Source organism: Pseudophryne corroboree, chromosome 1 (genome assembly GCF_028390025.1).
Source record: "Pseudophryne corroboree isolate aPseCor3 chromosome 1, aPseCor3.hap2, whole genome shotgun sequence".
Classification (NCBI taxonomy): Eukaryota; Metazoa; Chordata; class Amphibia; order Anura; family Myobatrachidae; genus Pseudophryne; species Pseudophryne corroboree.
The window spans coordinates 1,012,569,142-1,012,595,201 of NC_086444.1; the positions used below are offsets into that span (position 1 = coordinate 1,012,569,142).

Sequence of the window (26,060 nt, forward strand, 5' to 3'; positions counted from 1 at the left end):
GGGATCCCGGAGATCAGTATACTGACCCCGGGATCCCGGCAGCAGAATGTCAACGGGGGGGTCGGTTGAGCACAAATAAGCCCCTTGCTGGAGTGGGAATAGTCCCTGTTAGTCGTAATGCCGACTGTTGGGCTTTCCCCAGCTCGGGATTCCAGCCGCAGTCACATAACCGCTTCCCGTCTGGTCTACTGTTATTATCTGTATGATTTTTACCTCTCACTACTCTATAGCAGGTGGGGAAAACTAATCATTTTTGGAATTTGTTTTTTGCTAACGTAATCATTTTGTTATCAAGAATATTTATTACTAATCAGGAAATGTTACAGGTCAACATTCTGTTTAGATTCATTATGATTGACTGCTGTAAATATTTTATTAAAATTTAAAATAAAGGTTTTTTTTAGCTAAAGTATCATAGTTCAGAGTCCAGCCCCAACCTTTTTATTTTGCTATTTTTTCTAAATTTTCCTCTTTTCCATTTTTACTGCATCATATTGTATCATCTCTCTTTTAGTTTATGTTCTTCTAGTGCATAAGACAGTGATAAGGTGTTGACTACTACTACCACTATGCATTGCTACTTTTTATTTTATGCTATGTTTTCAGTTGGTTGAGTAATCAAATATTTAAAAAAATTATTCACAAAATTTCCTTGAAGTCTGAAAATAAAAAACAGAATCAACCAGTATGGTTATTTTTTTAAAACTCATTGCTAACCAAAGGAAAAACATATTTGTTGGGATATTATAAAGGGTGCACTTATTGAGAATAATAAATGATGTGACTAAAAGGTCATTAGTAATTTTAATAAAGCTAAACACTTTTTTTTAATTAAGTCTGCTCAAATATGGATTATCTAGAATCAACAGACAAGCAAAATGTATTAATTGTCTATTGGAACATAAAGTTAATGCCCCTATACATCTGCTGTCCCATTTCCCTGATTCCTTTGTCTGCCACCAGCGATGATCAGTGATCTGTCAGGGAAATTAAACATGTTAAAAATCCCCAATTTGCAGATCCTGACCATTTTCGCTATGGACAGGGGAATCTGGACTTTTTAACATGTTTAATTGCCCCAATTTATATGTGATGTGCCTTTAGAGGTATAAACATTGTTTAATTTTGTTTTTATTTCTAATGCATTTGGCAATTGCCATGCAAACCTTTGTTGCTTTATTTTAATGCTATGATTGGCTTCAGGTTGGTATGTCCATGTTGATGTTCTAATGTTCTGATTGACTACAGATTGACAATAGTTTGACAATAGCGTGTGGTTCAGTTCTGTAAACATTTTAGTGAATTAACAGCTGCAGATGGTTCTATCTAAGAAGGTTAAAAATATATTCATTTTTATGCATCATTTTTAAAAAAATCAAAATATACCAAACATTTAATTGAGCCTCTTGATTAGTTGAATGTGATAGAGACTTTGTACCTCCACGTCTTCAAATAGATCACCATACCCAGCAACCATACCAGTATAAGTATGGTCCAAAACACTTGTAAGAACAATTTAATTTATTTTGCAGTCAAGTTATTATTGTATGGCATTGAATTCCTCTTGCTTTCCAAATATGATCATTGAGGGTAATGCTAAACAAAAATCTGATCATTTTCTAAAGAACAAAAGCAAAACGTTTTCCATTACCTTTATTGATAGGTTGTTTGGAGTCCAGCCAGGGATAAAATATCTGTTTCTGTGATAGAAGCAAAGCTATTTCAGCAATCACTGAAAATAACAGATTTTACCAATAGAGTAGTATGATTGGCTCATCAATTTTCATATGGCTCTCCATGGATAAAAGTTTTCTTTAAAAGGGATATTAGATGACTGGTTTGAAGATAAATGAGAGCTATCATTGTGAAGATCATAATTAAAAGAACTAGGTCAGGATATAAGATTAGATTTTAAGATTACTATATTAGTTTTCCATCGCCAACTATTCCATGATTGCCCCAAACATAGTAAATTTTAGGGCTATATTTTCAGAACATTCAATCCATTTTTTTTTTGCATTTTACAATTTGATCAATACGTACAGTTATAGTTTTGCAGTGTTTCCAAATAAAGTATTTGTGCAGCTGTATATATGAAAGTATCTTTAATGTGATGGACGATCTTGCATAGGTCATCATTTTAATTGGTATGCACATAATTCTTGATAATAAACTCAGGGGTCTATAAATTAGTTGGTATGATCTTAATTTTTCTGCAGAAATTGGAATTCCTATGTTAAATAGTTTACAGGTGTTTCATAACTAGAAATCATAGGGTCATTTCACTTCGCTTGAGATTTGCACTTTGCTTATATTACATCAATGAACCTTGTTAAAATAAAACCCTTATGAGCCTGTTGGGATCAGGTGTCTTTGCTTGTGTCAAGTGTCTAATAGCTTTGTATACTACTGTACATCAATTGCTGTTGGTCTGTTGATTTTCAGAAAGTCTTCATCTGAAGCTGGAGGGATTTGCAGTAGGTCCTAAAAGAGCAGACATAGCATTACTGTCCTGTGAGGTTTATAAAGGATTCATGAAGTCCTTTAAATGTTTCTGTGATCTTCTCAGGAGCTAAACTTATTGATGTTGGTCTTGCCTTGTATCTAATTTGTTAATTAGATAAATTAGGCAATATCAGTGATATCTGAGCTAAATGTAATATTGTTGCTTAAAAGACTTGGAAAAGCTGAGTACATTGATATATATTTTTTGTGAATGTGTTTATTTTATTGTATAATAATAAATTTGATATTTACACAGTTATATGCGCTCTCTGATAGTATATTATATTATCATTTCTTGTTGCTGTATTGGTGGACAGATCAGTACTGTCCAATTGAGAGCTGCTATTTTTAACATATACGACCATAACTGTATATTTTTAGGCGTTTCAAGATGCGCTGGAATTATTTGTCTTTCTATATTGTAAACTGTCAAGCATTGGTGGTAAACCCATCACTAGTGTGAGCAGCCAACCTACCAATTACTTGGTTCTAGTCATCACTTTTGCACAGGTACCCCATGTTCCTTGCTCACCCTTAATTAGCGATATACAGCTGAAGCTACAAATACTGTATATGTGCTGGATACACTGTTAGTGAGAAGCAAGGCCAGACTGGCCATCTGGCAAATACTAAAAGTACCAATTGCCAGATGGGCCAGTCCAGCAGTGTGAATGTCTGGCCTAGCATCTTCGACCTCCCAGCAACTTATTGTGCGGCCACACCCCTGTGACTCATGGCATACCTGTGAGGCATGGCCATGCCCCCTTTACCTTGCACACTCCTAAGGTGCACACACAACAGGGAGCAGGGCATAAGTATAACCCACAGTACACTTCTGGTGGGAAGGTTTTTTATTATTATTTAAACTTTTGTTTTCTATAAATTATTACATGCTAATGATCATCATAACCAGGGTGAATGAAGCCCCACAGTTTATACTGCTAAGGGTCATATTTCTGGAGATGTGGCCTACAGTAAGGCAGTTATTCAATTACCCATGGTCAATGCCCGCAGGTAATTGTATTGCCAGGGGCAATCCGATTAACCCTGATGCGGTGCGCTATTCCCCCCAATGTTGGCACATATTGGGCATTATGATTCAGATGCCTCAGACACCCGAAGCATATTATGCGATAAGTTGCCTGCCGGAGTTCCGATGACACATAGGATCAGGAGCTTAATCCGGTTCCAATGTGTTATCACACGGTTGCTGGTCGTTTTTCAGCCAATCAAAACTGCCTCTAATTGGATGTTGCGATAATGAACATCGGTCAAGAATCGCGATATCTTGACACTTGATCCACCAAAAACAGATCGCCTCGAACTGGACACTGTCCTAAATCTGCATTACTATATATGCTGTTTCCTTACTGTAAACAACTATGCTTGCATTCAGCCCAACCCACAGACATAGGTGTCCACAAGTGAAAGTTGACTAAATATAAATTTTTCCACTGCGCATGTGCATTAAACAATGCACTTTTCTGGTCAGAAAGTGGACAACTCTAAATCAGGAACAATAGATGCATTCTATCAGAGTACGAGAAGTCATTGTCTGCTGATGTTGCCTGATTAAGCATTCATGTGTGAGCTAGTACAGATGTCTGAATATGGTGCCAACTCCATGACATATACACAATATGACAGCTTGTATGTCTGTGAAAAATGCAATAATTGGGAGAGAACATTGCAATAACGTTGTCACTTCTATTGCAAAGCCAAGGTAAGAAGGATGTATTCAGCAGAAAGTTTAAGATTAAAAACATTTTTCTTGTAGCATGCTGGTTGTTTGCTAATAGAAGCTTGTTGAGTAATTATTTTCATTTCAAACAGTGTCAGTGTCAGATCAACATTATGGATATACAGCTCTGTTACTGCAAGTGAATATTGCAAAATGAAGCCACTACAGTAAGTCACTCAATGAGCAAATAGTTGTTTTTCAAAACTAAAATAAATAAAATCTTCTCTCCTTTCCCAAATGTATTCTTTAGCCATAAACATAGAGTCCCTGATGTGCATTGGGTATCTTAGTGTATTTGGAGGACATGTGTTATTTTGGGTGTAGTATGTTATGCTGGAGCTTACGATCCCGGCGCCCAGCATTCTGGTGCCGGGATCCCGACCGCTGGCATGCAGGCAGCGGGGTGAGCGTAAAAGATCCCCTTGCAGGCTTGCTGTGCTTGCCATGCTGTGGGCACGGTGGTGCACTACGCGCGCCCCCTATTTATTCTCCCTCCAGGGGTGTCATGTAGTGTAGTGAGCGCCTGGATCCAGACAGCCGGCATATCAAATGCCTCCCGTTATGTTCACAGGTTAGTCTAACTTATTCACAAATGCAATGACTCAACCAATGTTGGGGTATATTTACTAAAATTTGTATTTTTCCGAATGAGGTTAAAGTTCAAACACGTATGACATCGAAAGTGTAAAATTGCAACTTTTTGAATTTATTACGACTAATTTACTAAGCTGTCGTATTCTGCATTTTCGTATTTTCCGATGTCGATGTCATTCGTATTTTTTGGCAGTGTTTTACGGGAGTGAATTGTAAAACACTGCCGACATTAACACAATGAATCTCGGCCGGATCTGTGAGATCCGTGCTGGGCTTCATTGTGCACCTTTCGTAAAAAAAAAACATTGTTAAAAATCCCCCAAAAAAATGCGTGGGGTCCCCCCCCTAAACAAAACCAGCCTCGGGCTCTTTGAGCCGGTCCTGGTTGAAAAAATATGGGGGAAAAAATGACAGGGGTTCCCCCATATTTAATCAACCAGCACTGGGCTCTGCACCTGGTCCTGGTTCCAAAAATATGGGGGGCAAAAAACGTAGGGGTCCCCCGTATTTTTGAAACCAGCACCGGGCTCCACTAGCCAGGTACATAATGCCACAGCCGGGGGACATTTTTATATTGGTCTCTGCGGCCCTGGCATTACATACCCAACTAGTCACCCCTGGCCGGGGTATCCTGGAAGAGTGGGAACCCCTTAAATCAAGGGGTCCCCCCCTCCAGCCACCCAAGGGCCAGGGGTGAAGCCCGAGGCTGTCCCCCCCATCCAAGGGCGGCGGATGGGGGGCTGATAGCCTTTTTGTAAAAATGTGAATATTGTTTTTAGTAGCAGTACTACAAGTCCCAGCAAGCCTCCCCCGCAAGCTGGTACTTGGAGAACCACAAGTACCAGCATGTGGTGGAAAACCGGGCCTGCTGGTACCTGTTGTACTACTACTAAAAAATACCCCAATAAAAACAGGAGACACACACCTTGAAAGTATAAGTTTATTACATACATGCACACCTCCAAACATACATACTTACCTATGTTCACACGAGGGTCAGTCCTCTTCTCCATGTAGAATCCATGGGGTACCTGTGGGAAAAATTATACTCACATAATCCAGTGTAGATCAGTCCTCTTCTGTTCTTTGTATAATCCACGTACTTTGCAAAATAAAAAAAACGGACACCCGACCACGCACTGAAAGGGGCCCCATGTTTTCACATGGGACCCCTTTCCGCGACTGCCAGGACCCCCCCCTGACTCCTGTCTAAGAGGGTTCCTTCAGCCAATCAGGGAGCGCCACGTCGTGGCACCCTCCTGATTGGCTGTGTGCTCCTGTAGTGTATGTCAGGCAGCACACGGCAGTGATACAATGTAGCGCCTATGCGCTCCATTGTAACCAATGGTGGGAACTTTGCGGATAGCGGTTGACTGAAAGTAACCTCACCGCTGTCCGCAAAGTTCCCACCATTGGTTACAATGGAGCGCATAGGCGCTACATTGTATCACTGCCGTGTGCTGCCTGACAGACACTACAGGAGCACACAGCTAATCAGGAGGGTGCCACGACGTGGCGCTCCCTGATTGGCTGGAGGAACCCTCTTAGACAGGAGTCAGGGGGGGGGGGTCCTGGCAGTCGGGGAAAGGGGTCCCATGTGAAAACATGGGGCCCCTTTCAGTGCGTGAACGGGTGTCCGTTTTTTTATTTTGCAAAGTACATGGATTATACAAAGAACAGAAGAGGACCGATCTACACTGGATTATGTGAGTATAATTTTTCCCACAGGTACCCCATGGATTCTACATGGAGAAGAGGACCGACCCTCGTGTGAACATAGGTAAGTATGTATGTTTGGAGGTGTGCATGTATGTAATAAACTTATACTTTCAAGGTGTGTGTCTCCTGTTTTTATTGGGGTATTTTTTTAGTAGTAGTACAACAGGTACCAGCGGGCCTGGTTTTCCACCGCATGCTGGTACTTGTGGTTCTCCAAGTACCAGCTTGCGGGGGAGGATTGCTGGGACTTGTAGTACTGCTACTAAAAACAATATTCACATTTTTACAAAAAGGCTATCAGCCCCCCATCCGCCGCCCTTGTATGGGGGGGGACAGCCTCGGGCTTCACCCCTGGCCCTTGGGTGGCTGGAGGGGGGGGACCCCTTGATTTAAGGGGTTCCCACTCCTCCAGGGTACCCCGGCCAGGGGTGACTAGTTGGGTATGTAATGCCAGGGCCGCAGGGACCAATATAAAAGTGTCCCCCGGCTGTGGCATTATGTACCTGGCTAGTAGAGCCCGGTGCTGGTTTCAAAAATATGGGGGACCCCTACGCTTTTTGTCCCCCATATTTTTGGAACCAGGACCAGGCGCAGAGCCCGGTGCTGGTTGATTAAATATGGGGGAACCCCTGTCATTTTTCCCCCCATATTTTTTCAACCAGGACCGGCTCAAAGAGCCCGAGGCTGGTTTTGTTTAGGAGGGGGGACCCCACGTATTTTTTTCCAGCAAATTCAACACTTTCCCACCCCTTCCCACTGATAAACATGCACGGATCTCATGGATCCGTGCATGCATATCAGAACACGGTAAAAAAAGCAGGTCTGTTTCATTTTAGCATTTTTTTACGATTTGTATTGTTTCACGGCAGTGTTTGGCTATTGCCGGCAGTGTTTGTGAATTACACTTTTTAGTAAATTACCGAGTTCTACCAAATAACAGGCGTATTTGACCGATGGTGTATTCATTCGTAATTTTTTTCTTTGAGTTCCAAAAAAATACGAATGCCCTCATCACTGCCGTGATTTGAGTTTAGTAAATTCCCGAGATGACACTTTGAAGAAAAAACACCATCTCGGTCAAAATCGGGAGCTTAGTAAATTTCCCCCGTTGTGTTCTCTGTCTGTAGTTGCATATTGTGGTAAGGTGTGCCAAGACTTTACTCCCTGGAAACTTCAGCCCTGCTCAAATAAATAACTGCTGAGGAACAGGATCTTGTCTTCAGCAAGGATAAAGTTGCTTAATTGACACAGTAACTACAGTATGAGATACAGATACAATAAAGAAGATAATAATGCATTTTTTGTGTATAAGATTAGCATAACAGCAACACAACTGTATGGAATTCATGCTACAGTATACTCAGTGTCGGTCACTGCTCCTTCTTTAGGAGAAACTTTTTTTAGGCCTCATCCCATTAGCTCATCAGGCTTTTTACAGCTTCATGGTTGCTGCATTATGCTGGTGACAGTATAGTTTTATCCAGTGTGCTTAATCTGCTTTCCTTTGATAACTTCTTTGTTTTGATCATGACTACTTTTAGAGTTGCGTCTGTCCCCTACACTGACTTCCGGCCTGTCTCTGGATCTAGCATTTGACCGTTGCCTGTCTCTGACCTTAGCCTATTTACTAGATATTAATGTCCACTGTCTTCCCCTGACCCCAGCATGTTACTGAACAATGCTCCTGTCTGCTGCCTTTTTTCTAAATATAGCCTGCTTACTGGACATTGCTCTTGCCCACTGTCTGCCTGTGACCTCAGCATGTTACCCATATGTGCACACCTCCCAACATGACCCTCTCCAGAAGGGACAGAATGCTCTGCTCCAACGGAAATGAGGCTCCAGAAAATCAGATGGCATTTCACCCGGAGCTGGCCTCCAGGGCCTGTATCCTCTTGCAGCTGTCTGTGGAAGTGCTGAATACCTCTGCTCCAGTGGCAGTTGCAGCACTGTCCAAAATTCAAATAGGGGAACCACACCAAATGACAGTGAGTCCTGGACAGCGATGTTTAGCAGTGTTTGGGGTGGCAGTTGGTGTGATTCCCCTATTTGAATTTTGGACTATGCTGCATCCGGGGGCATTTTCAGAGAGAAGGGGACCACCGTGAATCCTTCGTGGCGGGCCCCATCCTCTCCAGCAGCTAGTAGACTCTGGCTTAAAGCCAGAGCCTACTGCGCATGCTCAGTCTCCAGGAACATGGTGCCCGCAACTTGTTCCTGGGGACACCTCCAGTGCACATGCGCAAGTCACTCGGAAATGGCCGCAACGGCCATTTTCCAAGTGATTTGCACCACAGTACTCCAGAGGGGTAAGTATATTCTATGGGTGCAGTGTGTGTGGTGGGGATCCCCCTGGACCTAGGGGCCCATGTGCACAGCACACACTGCACCCATTATAGAAATGGCTATGAATGTAACTGCAACTGGAGAAGAGATTTTTATCTCTCTCTCTCTTTTTAAACAAACTTATCTCCATTTCCAGAAACCATAAATATCAAATTTTCCTGATTTATTTTTAGATAACTATGTTTATTAAATATCCCCCTATATACCTGTCCAACAGGTGAACTATACTGCTGTCACATCACATACCTAGGTCTGACCCAGGATTTTGAATCCTGCTCCAACCCGGGTCAGACCTTTTCACACTGCAGTTTTGACTCGGGTTTTTCCCAGGTTGGCTCCTTTCACACTGAACCTGGGTCACCTATGTAACACTATGGATGTCATTTAAAATTGGCTTTTTCTGGCTCACAAAGATGAGGTGTCAAAGGGAAACAAAATGAGGAGATGGGGACTGCTCACAGCATTGCAGCAATCATGGCCAGCGGAGCACATGTGAGCTCTGTTTCTACTGTACTGCTGTTTGATACAGCCAAATATGGCATCTTTGACAGTGCCTGTAGTTTTCCTGCATATCTGAGCTTGTCCCCTGATCTTCAACATCTCCCTCACATCCTCATCACTCCAATTGGCAATGGCAATTAACCCTCACACTGATGAATTTCTAGAATGCTGCTCTCTTGATGTCTGCAGTGTGCTGCCTGTGTGTCAAGGCTGTGGCTGATGTCATCATGAAGGGAGACACAGGAACATCCAATTAACGCCGTTTTTGAGTCCTGGGTTTAAAAACCAAGGTCAAACCCTTTCACACTGCATATCCACCCGGGTCCGACCCCGGTTTAACACTGCTTTAATCCCGGGTTGAAATGCTGGGTTGCTCGATCCAGCAATAACCCAGGTTATTTTGGTGATGTGAAAGGAGTATTAGCAGTGGTGCAAGTAGAAAAATTGTGTGTGGCCACATGCCACATGAGGTGTGGCCATTGAAAATGGGGGCGTGATACACATACAAGGGGCCAGATTCACATATGCTCCCACAGTGCCACATTCGCCCCGACAGTGCCAGATACACATGTGCCCCACAGTGCCAGATACACATATGCCCCACAGTGCCAAATACACATATGCCACGCAGTGCCAAATACACATATGCCCCACAGTACCAGATACACATATGCCACCCAGTGCCAGATACACATATGCCCTCAGCACCAAAATCACAAATTCCTTACAGTGCACAGTGCATAATCCCCCCCCCCATGCCTCTGCTCACTGCTGCTGTTGCTGCCAGTGCTGCTTCTGTGTGAGGGGAGGAGAGCGCAGAGCACCTCTGCTTCCTATCAATGCTCAGTGAAGTACAGTCTCCAGCGGTGTATGTCTCAAATGAGGCGCCGGTTTGTTAGCCAATCAGAGCTAAGGAAGCCGGTCTGGAAGCTCTGATTGGCTAACAAACAAGCGCCTTATTTGAGAGTCACACCGCCGTCAGAGATCAGACCTCAATGAGCATTGAGGGGAAGGAGAGGTACGCTGCAAGCATGATGGTCGGACCGGTGGTACTGCGTACAGGCTGAAAATTTCTTACCGGTACGCAGTTCCGCCCCCTACCTCCATACTTGCAGCACTGGGTATTAGTGAACCAGAATTAACTCCACTCAAGTAAAACCACAGTACTGCAGAAACCCCAAAATATAAATAAAATGTTAACATTATGCTGCCCTTTAAGAAAGCGGATTCCAAACATTAAAGGACAAAATTAACTCTTTTTGTTTCATCAGGACCTCAGACATCAGGCAAACCGTGACCTCACACCCAGAGGCACAGTCAAAACTGAACCTTACACCTGGAGGCGCAGGAAACATAAATCTCACACCCGAAATAGCAGGTAAAACAGAAACTCACACACACAGGTGCAAGCAAAATGGAACCTCAAACTCGGAAGTGCAGGCAAAAACAGAACTTCACACCTGGTGTTGCATGCAACAAAAATAATTTCACACCCATAGGAGCAGATAAAACAGAACCTCGCACCAGGAAGTACATGCAAAATAGAACCCCACACCTGAAGGCAAAGACCAAAGAGAAACTCACACTCAGAGGCACAGGCGAAAACAAAACTTCCCACCTAAAGGTGCAGGCAAAACAACCTTACATCCGGGAAAACAGGTTGGCTGCCGGTTGGGGCGGCACATGTGTGGGCAACAAACCCCACTTAGACAGTAGTCATTGAGAACACAATGGCTTGGCAGCAGTAACTGGAGCCATGAGCTGTGAAGCAGTCAATGGGCATTTGAGTTTGGCAACGGTGAATGGACACATGAGTTCGGAAGCAGTTACTGGAATCTAGAAACATTAATGATCCTCAAGCAACTACCTAACAGGTGAGACTGATCAACCAGAATTAACCCCATCAAGAGAGACAGAGGGGTATATTTACCAAAGTGCGGGTTTTTAGAAGTGGAGATGTTGCCCATAGCAACCAATCAGATTCTACTTATTTATCTAGCACCTTCTACAAGAAAATAGCTAGAATGTGATTAGTTGCTATAGGCAACACCTCCACTTCTAAATACCCCCACTTTAGTAAATATATCCCAGAGTGTTGCCTAGACAGCAGCCTTGTGGTGGTGAGGCAACAGTACTGCAGAAATTTTGAAATATAAACAGAGGGCCTAATTCATGTTTTTATGCACTTACACAGCTGCAATTTTCTAGGCTATGGAATTGTTAATGTTAGCAAGAGAAGCTGGTGCCATAAAATGAAAAGCGACTCCCAGTGGAACGATAGCAGACCCATTCAAAACTGTGTACACATTCACAGCCTATACACAAGAACGAAGAACACCGACTGTAATGTTACTGTAGATATATGACTACACAGTGGCTGCGGCAGTAGCAACACTGGCGCTATGTTTCTCTACGTACATGATCACAGCTGAAGGCAGATACATGACATGTAAATGGGCATGATAGGCCTATGTTTTTGCCGCTGCTCCCAGTTGCTTCCCCCAAGCGGTCTATTCCTGTCAATCACTGGCATCATAAGGGGTTGCGGCAAGCACCCAGGTGTCAACATTGGAGGGGGTGACACCAATATGCCGGCTTCTCAACAGACACAGGAGCCAGGTGCTGCAGTGTGACATTCTCCTGCAGCACCCGGCTCCTGTCATAGCAGAGGAGCCAACACTGCATACAGGCCAGTCTCCTGGGGCAGCCAACATCTCCGTGGAGGCTGGGCTTACCTCGCGGAGTGATGAAATGGAGGGCTGTCCATGAAGCCCCACCCCTTCCTAACTAGGCCACACCCACTGCAGGGGATTACCCATGATGCCACGCCCCCACTGTGATAGACCATGCCTTCTTTTTGGCCGCAAGGGTGAAGGAGGAGGAGACGATATCTGAGGAGGAGGAGACGCTACCTGAGGAAAACCTGAGGAGACGCCACCTGAGGAGATGCTGAGGAGACATGCTGATGGAGTTCTGGGGTCCGCTAATCGGAAGTGACGGGCACAGGAGGGAGCCGGAAAGCGGAGGTGCTGCAAGCGGGGGAGCCGGAGTGAGGGACTGCAAGCATGGGAACCCGAGTCTGGTGCCGGGAGCCAGGGCCTGTAGTGGGGAGCTGGACAGAGAGAGACTGAGAGGAGGAACTGGCTGGATGGAGATGCTGATGCGGAGGAAGCTTGGACATTGAAGCAGGCACCAAAGTGTAGGAGCCAGGGGCGAGCGCTGATAGGAGCAGTGAGACCAGAAGAAGTGCACATCAGCAAGAGGGCCAGAGGTGCACGGAGAAGATGAATATTAGCTATTCTTTCTTTATTGTATAATTGATTGTTCTCCCTTTGTCCTTTTCTGTATTTTATTGTACTCAATTTGTCCTTTATTTATTTTTTGTCCTTCTCTTTTTTTATTTTCTGAAGGTACCAGGGAGTTGGCACTTATTAAAAATGGGTGGGGCTGCGATTGAGAATCTCACTCAGTGTGTGTCGTGCATGATTTATGCGCATCTGGAACAATAGTCTGAGTGTGGGTACATCTGTGTGCCCTGGAAGCCCAGGTAACTGATCTAGAGCGGACCGTTACAAGACTGAGAGATATTCACAATCTCGAGCAAAGTTTAGACAGAACAGTATAGGAGTTGCAGGGGGGAACATTAGTAGATTAGGATGATCAGGTTGACAGCTGGGTCACAGTTAGAAGGTAGAAGAAGAGGGGGAGTCTGGACATCTCCGATCTGCCAAACCCCAACAAATTTGCACGACTGGATGAAGACTCTGAGGATGTCAGTGAGGAAATGACGAAGCCGGAGGAGACTGTTCCCTCTAGCATCCAGAGGAGCAATCCCTCCGGGACAGATGGGAAAAAAGATAGTGAGGTACCTAGTCAGATTGTGGTGATTGGGGATTCTATTATCAGGAGGACAGACAGGGCAATCTGCTACCGGGACCATGATCGCCGTACAGTCTGTTGTCTTCCGGGTGCTCGGGTACATCACAGGCCGGGTAGATAGATTGTTGGGAGGTGCTGGAAACGACCCAGCAGTTTTGGTGCATGTCGGCACCAACGACAAAGTTAGTGGCAGGTGGCATGTCCTTAAGAAAGACTATAGGGAATTAGGCCAGAAACTTAAGGCAAGGACATCTAGGGTAATATTCTCCGAAATATTGCCAGTGCCATGTGCTAGCCCAGGGAGGCAGAAGGAGATTAGAGAGGTAAATGTGTGGCTTAAAGACTGGTGTAGGAAGGAGGGGTTTGTGTTCCTGGAACACTGGGCGGACTTCTCAGTCAGGTGCAGAGGCGTCATGAGGCGGGTGCGGGGGGTGCGGCCCGCACCCGGACATCACTCTTCAGTGGGGTGACACCAAATAGAGCCGCCGCCGTGCACTCGCACTGCCACTGACTGTCACCTGCTGCTCCTCAGGCTCAGGCAGAGATCGCGGATAGCCGTTGGAAGCAGCAGGCACTGAACAGCGGCGGCCACTCACTCAGAAGGTGCGAGAACTGCAGTCACTGGAGGGGGAGTCAGGACCTCGGCAGCGGCGGGTTAGACAAACACGCGGATACCTGTCGGAGTTGCGGGACCGCTGCGGTGAGGACACTCGGCAGCGACTGTGAAGGAGGGGGCAGTCGGCAGCGGCGGGAGAGGCAGGAATTTGACAGCAGTGGGGGAGTTGGATGAATAATTTATATATAGAGTAAGAGCTGCGGCTTCGCTTAGGGTATTACTGACTACCGCCAGCAATGGGTGTATGAGATATATATATATATATATATATATATATATATATATAAAAAGATTTAATATTAATATGTATTATATTATTATATAAATATATTTATACATGAATATGTGTCTTTTAAATAGTTATACATTGATTTGTGTGATTTATATATATATATATATTATATATATATATATATATTATACATATATATATATATATACAGGTTGAGTATCCCTTATCCAAAATTCAAAATCCCACATTTTTGGGTCCCCTACTGAGATAATGACATATATATGATATATTATGTGTATATATAGATATATTATATAGATATATAATATAATATAATATACATATATATGTGTCATTATCTCAATAGGGGAACCAAAAATGTGGGATTTTGAATTTTGGATAAGGGATACTCATCCTGTATATATTTATTTTTTACACAAAGATTTTTCTCAGCGCCAGAAACATGTCCAGTATACAAGTAACCACAATGTTTCCAATTGACACGCCCCCCACTTAAGTATATTGGGGTGTCTGCTCCAACACTAAGTATAAGCAAGCGGTGGATGAGTCGCCTGCAGAAATTTATATATGATAAACACAGATAGGGTATTGTGGGCGTGAATTATATAAACCGACTATAATAGTATGTAAAAAGTATAACACATATTTATTAAAAACAGTAAGTATTGTGTTTAATAAATATTTTTTATACTTTTTACATACTATTATAGTTGGTTTATATAATTCACGACACCGGAGGTCGCCCACAAAACCCTATCTGTGTTTATTGTATATGTATATATATATGAATAGAGAAAGGAATAAGGTGATTTTAAAGCGACCTGTGGTGTCCGATATTAATAGGAGATCCAGTATTTAAAAGAAAAATGTTTTTTATTTACTATATCTGATAGGCACCAATAAAACAGAGATAAAAATTGGCTCTAAGATAAAAGAGCCCCGTGTATTGCTAAAATTGTGTATAAGACATAAGTTTAGTATATAAAAGTAATACAAACTCAAAAATTAGACAAGAGGAAAATACGTCCTAAAATTATAAAATTGGACATAAGATCAGCATAAAAAGTATAAAAATAGGATTCTTAGCTTTTTGAGAGGGTATATCTCGTAGCACCCAACGCGTTTCGTCCTATCTGGACTTCATCAAGGGGTGACAAACATCTGGGACAGTTCGGCTATATATACCTGTATTGACAAGGAAGTGATAGCTACATCACTTCCTGTCAATTAACAGGTATCAAATTTCAAGAATTGATTTAGATAGTAAAAACCTGAAAAAAGACTTCTAAAAGCATAATATCACCAGGATTCATAAAACCGCTATTTCAATAACTCAGTTTGTACATTTAAAGTGCTTAAAAACGTCTTTTTCTTTCAGAGTCCCGGACTTCCGGTCCGGATCGCGGGTGACGTCACGTCCGCCCCGCTTCCGGTATCCGGCAAACTTCACTGCGCATGTGTGACGGACAGTCCGTGCCCGGCATTCATTGCGCATGCGCCTGTTCTTCATTCTGGTAGCAGAGACTGGTGAGCGTCTGTGTGCTAGCGGCGGCCATTTTATTGGAGTTCATTTCCACAGACGTTTATTTTTAGTTCCGACGGCCATTTTTGGTCAGGTTTTTCATAATGGAAATCAGTACAGGACCGGAAAATAAAGGGAAATAAGTTTCAGACGGAGATCGTTATGCATGGGATTTTTTTGCAGACATTAGTATTAATGATGTATCAATTCCCAAGTATGGGCATAATAGAGCATCTAATATATTTAGGATGTATTAGCTGACGGTTAAAAAAGACTCTGATGTTTAAAATGAACAGGGTTAATGGTGTTATTATTTCTAATCATAAAGACTGATGGTAGGTATACAAATTATAATTCTCCTATTGAGAATGTTGTAGCAGCAGACATATCCAACATGGTGCAGGAGGTAGCAAAGTGCAAGTGGCTATATAAAAAAATTCTTTTCATATGAGAAAAATTTTTTTCTTTTTTTTAAAAAACTATTTTAAATAGTATAACCGCATTAATACCGAAGTACCCAACGTGATGAAGAGATATATGAGTTATTATAAGATCCTCTTGGCACCTTGCTCAAGAAAGTTACAGCACCCAATCTTCCATGATGGTTCCCCATCTATGTACTAGTTGGGCCCAACACTGCTTGGCTTCCAAGATCGAACGGAATTGGGCATCTCCAGTGTGGTATGGCTGTAGTATTGGCGTGGTATTTGGAGGTATCGTAATAACAACGTGGTCAAGGTAGTAACTAAAGGTAGAGGTGAACATAAGTGGCCAAAGGCGGAAAAAGATAATATTAAGAGTAACTGTTGGCTTACGTTATAGGAAGGGGGCTATTTCATAGCCTTCATTGAAGCCATCTGGATGCATGGTATTAAGTTCAAAAATCCAGAACATTTCTCTCTTCGATAGACGGTTGGAAAGATCACCGCCTCTCTCGCCCAATGAAACTAGTTCAATACCCTTAAAGGTTAGTTCATCAGGATCCGAGTTGTGGCAAACATGGAAGTGTTTTGATACTGCATGTGTTAATACTTTGTTCTTTATGTTTCTTATGTGTTCTTGTATCCGGATTTTTAAGGGTCTTTTCGTTTTCCCTACATATTTCATCCCGCATGAGCACTCAAGCATATAAACTACTGACATTGTGTTACAGTTGATAAATTGTTTTATCTTGTGTTCTTTTGATCCATCAGTGTTCTTAAAAGTTTTCCTGTTGGGGTGTACGTAGCGGCATATATTACAGCGGCCGCATTTAAAACACCCAACGCATTTTGGCATGCTTGATCTTGCTTTCGGGTTCCTCAGCATGCTTGGTGCCACCAAGTCCTTGAGATTTTGCGATTTCTTAAATACCACTACAGGGTCCTTGGGGAGATAGTCCTTTAAGATGGGATCCATGAGGAGGATATTCCAGTGTCTCTTAAGCGTTTGTTTAATAATTTTTTCATGCCTATTGTATGTAGTGATAAAGCGCACTGTGTCCTCTCTTTTTCCTTCTTTTACTTTGTATTTGAGGAGTTGTTCTCTCTCCAAATTCTTGGCCTTCGAATTTGCTTCCTCTAGAAGGTGGTTGGGGTAGCCTTTTTCTTTAAATCTTTCCGTATATATCTGTAGTTGTTGATCTCGATCCTTAGTATTCTTACAGTTCCGAGTAATTCTATTGAACTGTGAAAATGGAATGTTGTTCTTCCATTGTTGGCTGTGATTACTTCGGTAGTGTACATAGCTGTTCATATCTACTTCTTTCACGTAGTTTTTAGTGATTACTTCATTATCTGTGTGTGTCAGAACCAAGTCTAGGAATTCTATTTCCTCAGTGCTAGTTTTCGCAGTGAATTGGAGATTCATTGGGTTGGTAGATAAATAAGTAAAAAATTCTTTAAAACTTCCGTCATCACCGTCCCATACAAGTAAAATATCATCTATATAGCGTTTATAAAATGCAATATTCTGTTGGAATGGATGATTCTTAAAAATATATTCATTTTCCCAGTTCCCCATAAAAAGATTAGCAAAGCTGGGCGCGAAAATAGTCCCCATAGCGGTTCCACAGATTTGTAAAAAGTATGTGTCTAAAAATTTAAAATAGTTTCTTTTCAAGATAAAATTCATAAGTTCACATAAAAAGATTCTATGTTCCTCCGTAATCTCGGCATCTTTCTTTAGGAATTCGTTGCAAGCCTCTACACCCTTGTCGTGTTCTATGCAGGTGTAGAGGGATTGGACATCTATGGTGATCCATCGGTAGGTGTCTCTCCACTCAAAAGAATCCATCAGGTTGAGAACAGATGTTGTATCTTTCAAGTATGCTGGTAGATTTTCCACATGTTTTCTTAGAAAAATATCCACATATTCGGACAGATGTGATGTTAGAGAGTCTATCCCGGCCACAATTGGTCTCCCAGGGGGATTCGTCAGGGATTTGTGCACCTTTGGCAGGAAATAGAATATGGGGGTTGTGGGGTTGGAGTTGAGCAGATATTGATATTCTTCTTTCGTTAGAATCTCACGTCTGAATGCTCTTAAAAGTATGGTTCTTAGTTCCTCAATAAAACCATCCTTAGGGTCTCCTGGGAGTGGGGTATATGAAGTCCTATCCCCCAGAAGTCTATTTGCTTCTGTAACGTATGCCTCCCGGTCCATAATAACCAACCCCCCCCCCTTTGTCAGCAGATTTTATGACAATGTCTTTGTTATCCTGGAGTTCTTTAATGGCTTTGGTTTCTCTATTTGTAAGGTTCTTCTCTTTTATAGTCTCCATTTCAGCTTCACATAAATCTTTTTTAACTAGATCATAAAAGATGCCCACATTGTGACCCTTGGATTCTAATGGGTAAAACTTTGAGGTGGGTTTCAGTCCTGATTTGGATTGGTCGTAGTTTTGAATGACCGCATTTTCCTTTTTTAAAAAATGTCTCTTCAATGTTAACTTTCTTACGAATTTGTTTAAATCTATGAAAACATCGAATTTATTCATACCTCTCGTTGGTGCATATGAGAGTCCTTTATTCAGTAGTGAACTTTCATGTTCTGTTAATGTGTGGCTTGATAGATTAAATATACCTTTAGTTGGCGGATGTCCTAATGGAGTTGTCTTCTTTTGCTGTTGTATGAGTTTGTTCCTCCTGCCCCCTCGGCATCCTCTTCGTCTGCTAGTCTTCTTTTCCGGGGTGTTGTGCTCACGGTTTGTTCTTTTGGATAGTTTTTTGTCATAGTTTTGAATCTTGCATTCTTGCCTGGTGATAAAAAATCCTCCTCGTTAGCCGAGTTGATTCTTTGTAGTGTAGAAAACCTGTTAGTAGGCTGTCTTCTCTGCATGGGATTTCTTACATTTTCCATTCCTCTTTTTGGTACCGTCTGCCAGTATTCCCTTTTATTTCTTTGGTTAGTATTGTCATTTCCATCAAATCTGCTCCAGTTCTTAATTCTATTATTCTCATAGTCTTGCTTGTCCCGTATAAATTTCTTTCCTTTGTTCCTTATGACCTCATCTTCAACTTGCTCTAGTTTCCTATTCAGTACTTTTTCATTGATCTTAAAATCCTCTTTGTCCTTAAATACTTCCAATTTTGTTTCAATTTCTTTTATTTCTGTATCCAGGGTGGAGATAAAACGAAAAGACCCTTAAAAATCCGGATACAAGAACACATAAGAAACATAAAGAACAAAGTATTAACACATGCAGTATCAAAACACTTCCATGTTTGCCACAACTCGGATCCTGATGAACTAACCTTTAAGGGTATTGAACTAGTTTCATTGGGCGAGAGAGGCGGTGATCTTTCCAACCGTCTATCGAAGAGAGAAATGTTCTGGATTTTTGAACTTAATACCATGCATCCAGATGGCTTCAATGAAGGCTATGAAATAGCCCCCTTCCTATAACGTAAGCCAACAGTTACTCTTAATATTATCTTTTTCCGCCTTTGGCCACTTATGTTCACCTCTACCTTTAGTTACTACCTTGACCACGTTGTTATTACGATACCTCCAAATACCACGCCAATACTACAGCCATACCACACTGGAGATGCCCAATTCCGTTCGATCTTGGAAGCCAAGCAGTGTTGGGCCCAACTAGTACATAGATGGGGAACCATCATGGAAGATTGGGTGCTGTAACCAAAGAAATAAAAGGGAATACTGGCAGACGGTACCAAAAAGAGGAATGGAAAATGTAAGAAATCCCATGCAGAGAAGACAGCCTGTACAGACTACTAACAGGTTTTCTACACTACAAAGAATCAACTCGGCTAACGAGGAGGATTTTTTATCACCAGGCAAGAATGCAAGATTCAAAACTATGACAAAAAACTATCCAAAAGAACAAACCGTGAGCACAACACCCCGGAAAAGAAGACTAGCAGACGAAGAGGATGCCGAGGGGGCAGGAGGAACAAACTCATACAACAGCAAAAGAAGACAACTCCATTAGGACATCCGCCAACTAAAGGTATATTTAATCTATCAAGCCACACATTAACAGAACATGAAAGTTCACTACTGAATAAAGGACTCTCATATGCACCAACGAGAGGTATGAATAAATTCGATGTTTTCATAGATTTAAACAAATTCGTAAGAAAGTTAACATTGAAGAGACATTTTTTAAAAAAGGAAAATGCGGTCATTCAAAACTACGACCAATCCAAATCAGGACTGAAACCCACCTCAAAGTTTTACCCATTAGAATCCAAGGGTCACAATGTGGGCATCTTTTATGATCTAGTTAAAAAAGATTTATGTGAAGCTGAAATGGAGACTATAAAAGAGAAGAACCTTACAAATAGAGAAACCAAAGCCATTAAAGAACTCCAGGATAACAAAGACATTGTCATAAAATCTGCTGACAAAGGGGGGGGGGTTGGTTATTATGGACCGGGAGGCATACGTTACAGAAGCAAATAGACTTCTGGGGGATAGGACTTCATATACCCCACTCCCAGGAGACCCTAAGGATGGTTTTATTGAGGAACTAAGAACCATACTTTTAAGAGCATTCAGACGTGAGATTCTAACGAAAGAAGAATATCAATATCTGCTCAACTCCAACCCCACAACCCCCATATTCTATTTCCTGCCAAAGGTGCACAAATCCCTGACGAATCCCCCTGGGAGACCAATTGTGGCCGGGATAGACTCTCTAACATCACATCTGTCCGAATATGTGGATATTTTTCTAAGAAAACATGTGGAAAATCTACCAGCATACTTGAAAGATACAACATCTGTTCTCAACCTGATGGATTCTTTTGAGTGGAGAGACACCTACCGATGGATCACCATAGATGTCCAATCCCTCTACACCTGCATAGAACACGACAAGGGTGTAGAGGCTTGCAACGAATTCCTAAAGAAAGATGCCGAGATTACGGAGGAACATAGAATCTTTTTATGTGAACTTATGAATTTTATCTTGAAAAGAAACTATTTTAAATTTTTAGACACATACTTTTTACAAATCTGTGGAACCGCTATGGGGACTATTTTCGCGCCCAGCTTTGCTAATCTTTTTATGGGGAACTGGGAAAATGAATATATTTTTAAGAATCATCCATTCCAACAGAATATTGCATTTTATAAACGCTATATAGATGATATTTTACTTGTATGGGACGGTGATGACGGAAGTTTTAAAGAATTTTTTACTTATTTATCTACCAACCCAATGAATCTCCAATTCACTGCGAAAACTAGCACTGAGGAAATAGAATTCCTAGACTTGGTTCTGACACACACAGATAATGAAGTAATCACTAAAAACTACGTGAAAGAAGTAGATATGAACAGCTATGTACACTACCGAAGTAATCACAGCCAACAATGGAAGAACAACATTCCATTTTCACAGTTCAATAGAATTACTCGGAACTGTAAGAATACTAAGGATCGAGATCAACAACTACAGATATATACGGAAAGATTTAAAGAAAAAGGCTACCCCAACCACCTTCTAGAGGAAGCAAATTCGAAGGCCAAGAATTTGGAGAGAGAACAACTCCTCAAATACAAAGTAAAAGAAGGAAAAAGAGAGGACACAGTGCGCTTTATCACTACATACAATAGGCATGAAAAAATTATTAAACAAACGCTTAAGAGACACTGGAATATCCTCCTCATGGATCCCATCTTAAAGGACTATCTCCCCAAGGACCCTGTAGTGGTATTTAAGAAATCGCAAAATCTCAAGGACTTGGTGGCACCAAGCATGCTGAGGAACCCGAAAGCAAGATCAAGCATGCCAAAATGCGTTGGGTGTTTTAAATGCGGCCGCTGTAATATATGCCGCTACGTACACCCCAACAGGAAAACTTTTAAGAACACTGATGGATCAAAAGAACACAAGATAAAACAATTTATCAACTGTAACACAATGTCAGTAGTTTATATGCTTGAGTGCTCATGCGGGATGAAATATGTAGGGAAAACGAAAAGACCCTTAAAAATCCGGATACAAGAACACATAAGAAACATAAAGAACAAAGTATTAACACATGCAGTATCAAAACACTTCCATGTTTGCCACAACTCGGATCCTGATGAACTAACCTTTAAGGGTATTGAACTAGTTTCATTGGGCGAGAGAGGCGGTGATCTTTCCAACCGTCTATCGAAGAGAGAAATGTTCTGGATTTTTGAACTTAATACCATGCATCCAGATGGCTTCAATGAAGGCTATGAAATAGCCCCCTTCCTATAACGTAAGCCAACAGTTACTCTTAATATTATCTTTTTCCGCCTTTGGCCACTTATGTTCACCTCTACCTTTAGTTACTACCTTGACCACGTTGTTATTACGATACCTCCAAATACCACGCCAATACTACAGCCATACCACACTGGAGATGCCCAATTCCGTTCGATCTTGGAAGCCAAGCAGTGTTGGGCCCAACTAGTACATAGATGGGGAACCATCATGGAAGATTGGGTGCTGTAACTTTCTTGAGCAAGGTGCCAAGAGGATCTTATAATAACTCATATATCTCTTCATCACGTTGGGTACTTCGGTATTAATGCGGTTATACTATTTAAAATAGTTTTTTAAAAAAAAGAAAAAATTTTTTCTCATATGAAAAGAATTTTTTTATATAGCCACTTGCACTTTGCTACCTCCTGCACCATGTTGGATATGTCTGCTGCTACAACATTCTCAATAGGAGAATTATAATTTGTATACCTACCATCAGTCTTTATGATTAGAAATAATAACACCATTAACCCTGTTCATTTTAAACATCAGAGTCTTTTTTAACCGTCAGCTAATACATCCTAAATATATTAGATGCTCTATTATGCCCATACTTGGGAATTGATACATCATTAATACTAATGTCTGCAAAAAAATCCCATGCATAACGATCTCCGTCTGAAACTTATTTCCCTTTATTTTCCGGTCCTGTACTGATTTCCATTATGAAAAACCTGACCAAAAATGGCCGTCGGAACTAAAAATAAACGTCTGTGGAAATGAACTCCAATAAAATGGCCGCCGCTAGCACACAGACGCTCACCAGTCTCTGCTACCAGAATGAAGAACAGGCGCATGCGCAATGAATGCCGGGCACGGACTGTCCGTCACACATGCGCAGTGAAGTTTGCCGGATACCGGAAGCGGGGCGGACGTGACGTCACCCGCGATCCGGACCGGAAGTCCGGGACTCTGAAAGAAAAAGACGTTTTTAAGCACTTTAAATGTACAAACTGAGTTATTGAAATAGCGGTTTTATGAATCCTGGTGATATTATGCTTTTAGAAGTCTTTTTTCAGGTTTTTACTATCTAAATCAATTCTTGAAATTTGATACCTGTTAATTGACAGGAAGTGATGTAGCTATCACTTCCTTGTCAATACAGGTATATATAGCCGAACTGTCCCAGATGTTTGTCACCCCTTGATGAAGTCCAGATAGGACGAAACGCGTTGGGTGCTACGAGATATACCCTCTCAAAAAGCTAAGAATCCTATTTTTATACTTTTTATGCTGATCTTATGTCCAATTTTATAATTTTAGGACGTATTTTCCTCTTGTCTAATTTTTGAGTTTGTATTACTTTTATATACTAAACTTATGTCTTATACACAATTTTAGCAATACACGGGGCTCTTTTATCTTAGAGCCAATTTTTATCTCTGTTCTATTGGTGCCTATCAGATATAGTAAATAAAAAACATTTTTCTTTTAAATACTGGATCTCCTATTAATATCGGACACCACAGGTCGCTTTAAAATCACCTTATTCCTTTCTCTATTCACATTGTACATGAAGCACCTTACCAATGCTTCTTTCTTTTAAGGTGTAGCTGACGCCCAAGTAATACTAAGGGAGTGTCTAAAAAAGGAGACTTTATATTTATAAACAAACCTGGACTACATTCTAGTATAAATTGGTATCGCAGTCAAGCGCCGATAAGCATTCCCCAACCTATCTACCATGTATATATATATATATATATATATATATATATATATATATAAAGGCAGCGGCACTCCGGTAAAAGTTAAAACCTGTTCACGCCTTGACAAAGGGGCTACGAGCCCCAAAACGTTGGCACTATATGACCACTTTTTTTTTTATTCCACACTAAAATCATCTTTTAACGTTTACCGAAGTGCTGCTGCCTTTTTCCACGTTTATTTAATTACCAATTTGCGGAGGGCACCCGGGATTATTGCAGGTACACAGGGAGTGCCGGGCATATACAAATATATATATATATATATATATATATATATATAGAATAGAGAAATCGGCGGCACTCAAGCAGGCTGGAACAATAATGCAAAATAGTGTCCCTTTATTTCACACTGTTACATTTGTTTTAATTCACACTCTGTTCCTTTGCAGCACGATGACGCGATGCGCCGGGCGCTGACACGTCTTGGTAGCCTAGCAACGGTGACGTCATTTCCAGCCGCCCGTGGCCGGAGCCGCCGGCGTCTCTCCCGCCCGCCGCACCTGCGCCCGTGCTGACATTAGAAGAGTACTTAAGGTAAGAACACCTCACATATGTTTGTTTTTCACCCATGTATCCTTGAGAAAAACACCCAGCGTGGTGTTGAAACGTTGGATTTTACATGATGCTTGTTGCATAAAGAATTTTTTTCACTTTCAAATCCGTGGAGTGCCGCCTGTTTCTGTGGTGAGGGGGTCATTGTCTTGTGGCACCGGTCACCAGGAACATCTACTTTGTACATACCACTGAGGAGGGCACCCCGGTCCATACAACAGCAACTGTTCCTGAGTGCCAACTACGTCCACCACATGCATTATTGGGGTGTGCAATCTCCCCTAAAGAAGTGTGGCACCGCTGGATGTTTTTATAATCATTGCTTTGATTACCTATATCATTTCTGTGCAGTTTTTTCTAAAGCACATTATTTTGTTCGTGTTTTTAACCACTGTGACGTTCGTGGTTCTGTGATTACGCACACATGATGATGGAAACAGCAGAGTTAATCGCTGCAAATACACCAGACGCTGACCGGGTCCTCAGCTATACAGAGGCCGAGGCTTCGGCTATTTTATTCAAAGAAGATTTCCTAACACATCAAGATAACATCACTGCAGATGATGTATATCACCATCTTCTACGTTTAAAGAAAAAGGAAACAGATTATCTGTTACACGGCACCTCCCTCTCCGATTATTACCGTGCAAGGAAGATACCACGTGGATTTCGGGTTAAAAATATCCCGACCATTGGCCGCAGCAACATGGAGTTTTGTATAAAATGGACATCCATTTTAAATAAGTGTAGCATGGATCTCATGCTCCTAGTGATCGAAGAATCTGGGAAAGAATTGAGCAGATACCGTTCTAACATCTCCATATATGAAACAGCCAATAAAGCATTATTAGATGACATCACATATGCAGCCAAATGGGAGAAATTAAAAGTCCAAGTTTCCAACTACAAACGTGACTTAATCCAATATAAGAAGAGTAAACTATCAGTGGTATTGGCGGACTACGAAGAACATAAAGTCTATCGCTGGTTACATGGCTCTGAAGGCAATCAGCCGCGACCCATCAACAAACGACAGACATGGAGAAACAAACAATACAAGAATCCGAAGAGACAAGATTCGGATAACAGTGATAGCGATTTTTTAGTCCAGGACTCGGACGACGCACGGTCGCCAAACAGACCTGCTCTAACAACAGCGTCCAAAACTCCAAAAGACGCCAGTCCTTCCACCAGCGCACTAGAAGGGGGCAACAGAACCAGAGGCTCTACAAAACCTCCTGCCGGCAGCAAGACAAAAAAGAAAACGTAGATTTAATATTCAACCTATCTTCGCGATTGTTGACTGCGGACGAGACAAGTCTGTTAAACAAAGGACTTTCATTTATCCCTACCAATAAACATGACACTTTCAAAT

At 41.8% G+C, this 26,060-nt stretch overlaps 3 pseudogenes; 2 read left to right on the forward strand and 1 right to left on the reverse strand.

Annotated features, from left to right (window-relative positions):
* Nucleotides 1–16,252: 16,252 nt before the first annotated feature.
* LOC134945100 (5S ribosomal RNA) lies at nucleotides 16,253–16,371 on the reverse strand (annotated as a pseudogene).
* Nucleotides 16,372–19,682: 3,311 nt separating this feature from the next.
* LOC134945684 (5S ribosomal RNA) lies at nucleotides 19,683–19,801 on the forward strand (annotated as a pseudogene).
* A 2,696-nt stretch (nucleotides 19,802–22,497) lies between these two features.
* On the forward strand, nucleotides 22,498–22,616 carry LOC134945105 (5S ribosomal RNA; annotated as a pseudogene).
* The last annotated feature ends 3,444 nt before the right edge of the window (nucleotides 22,617–26,060 follow it).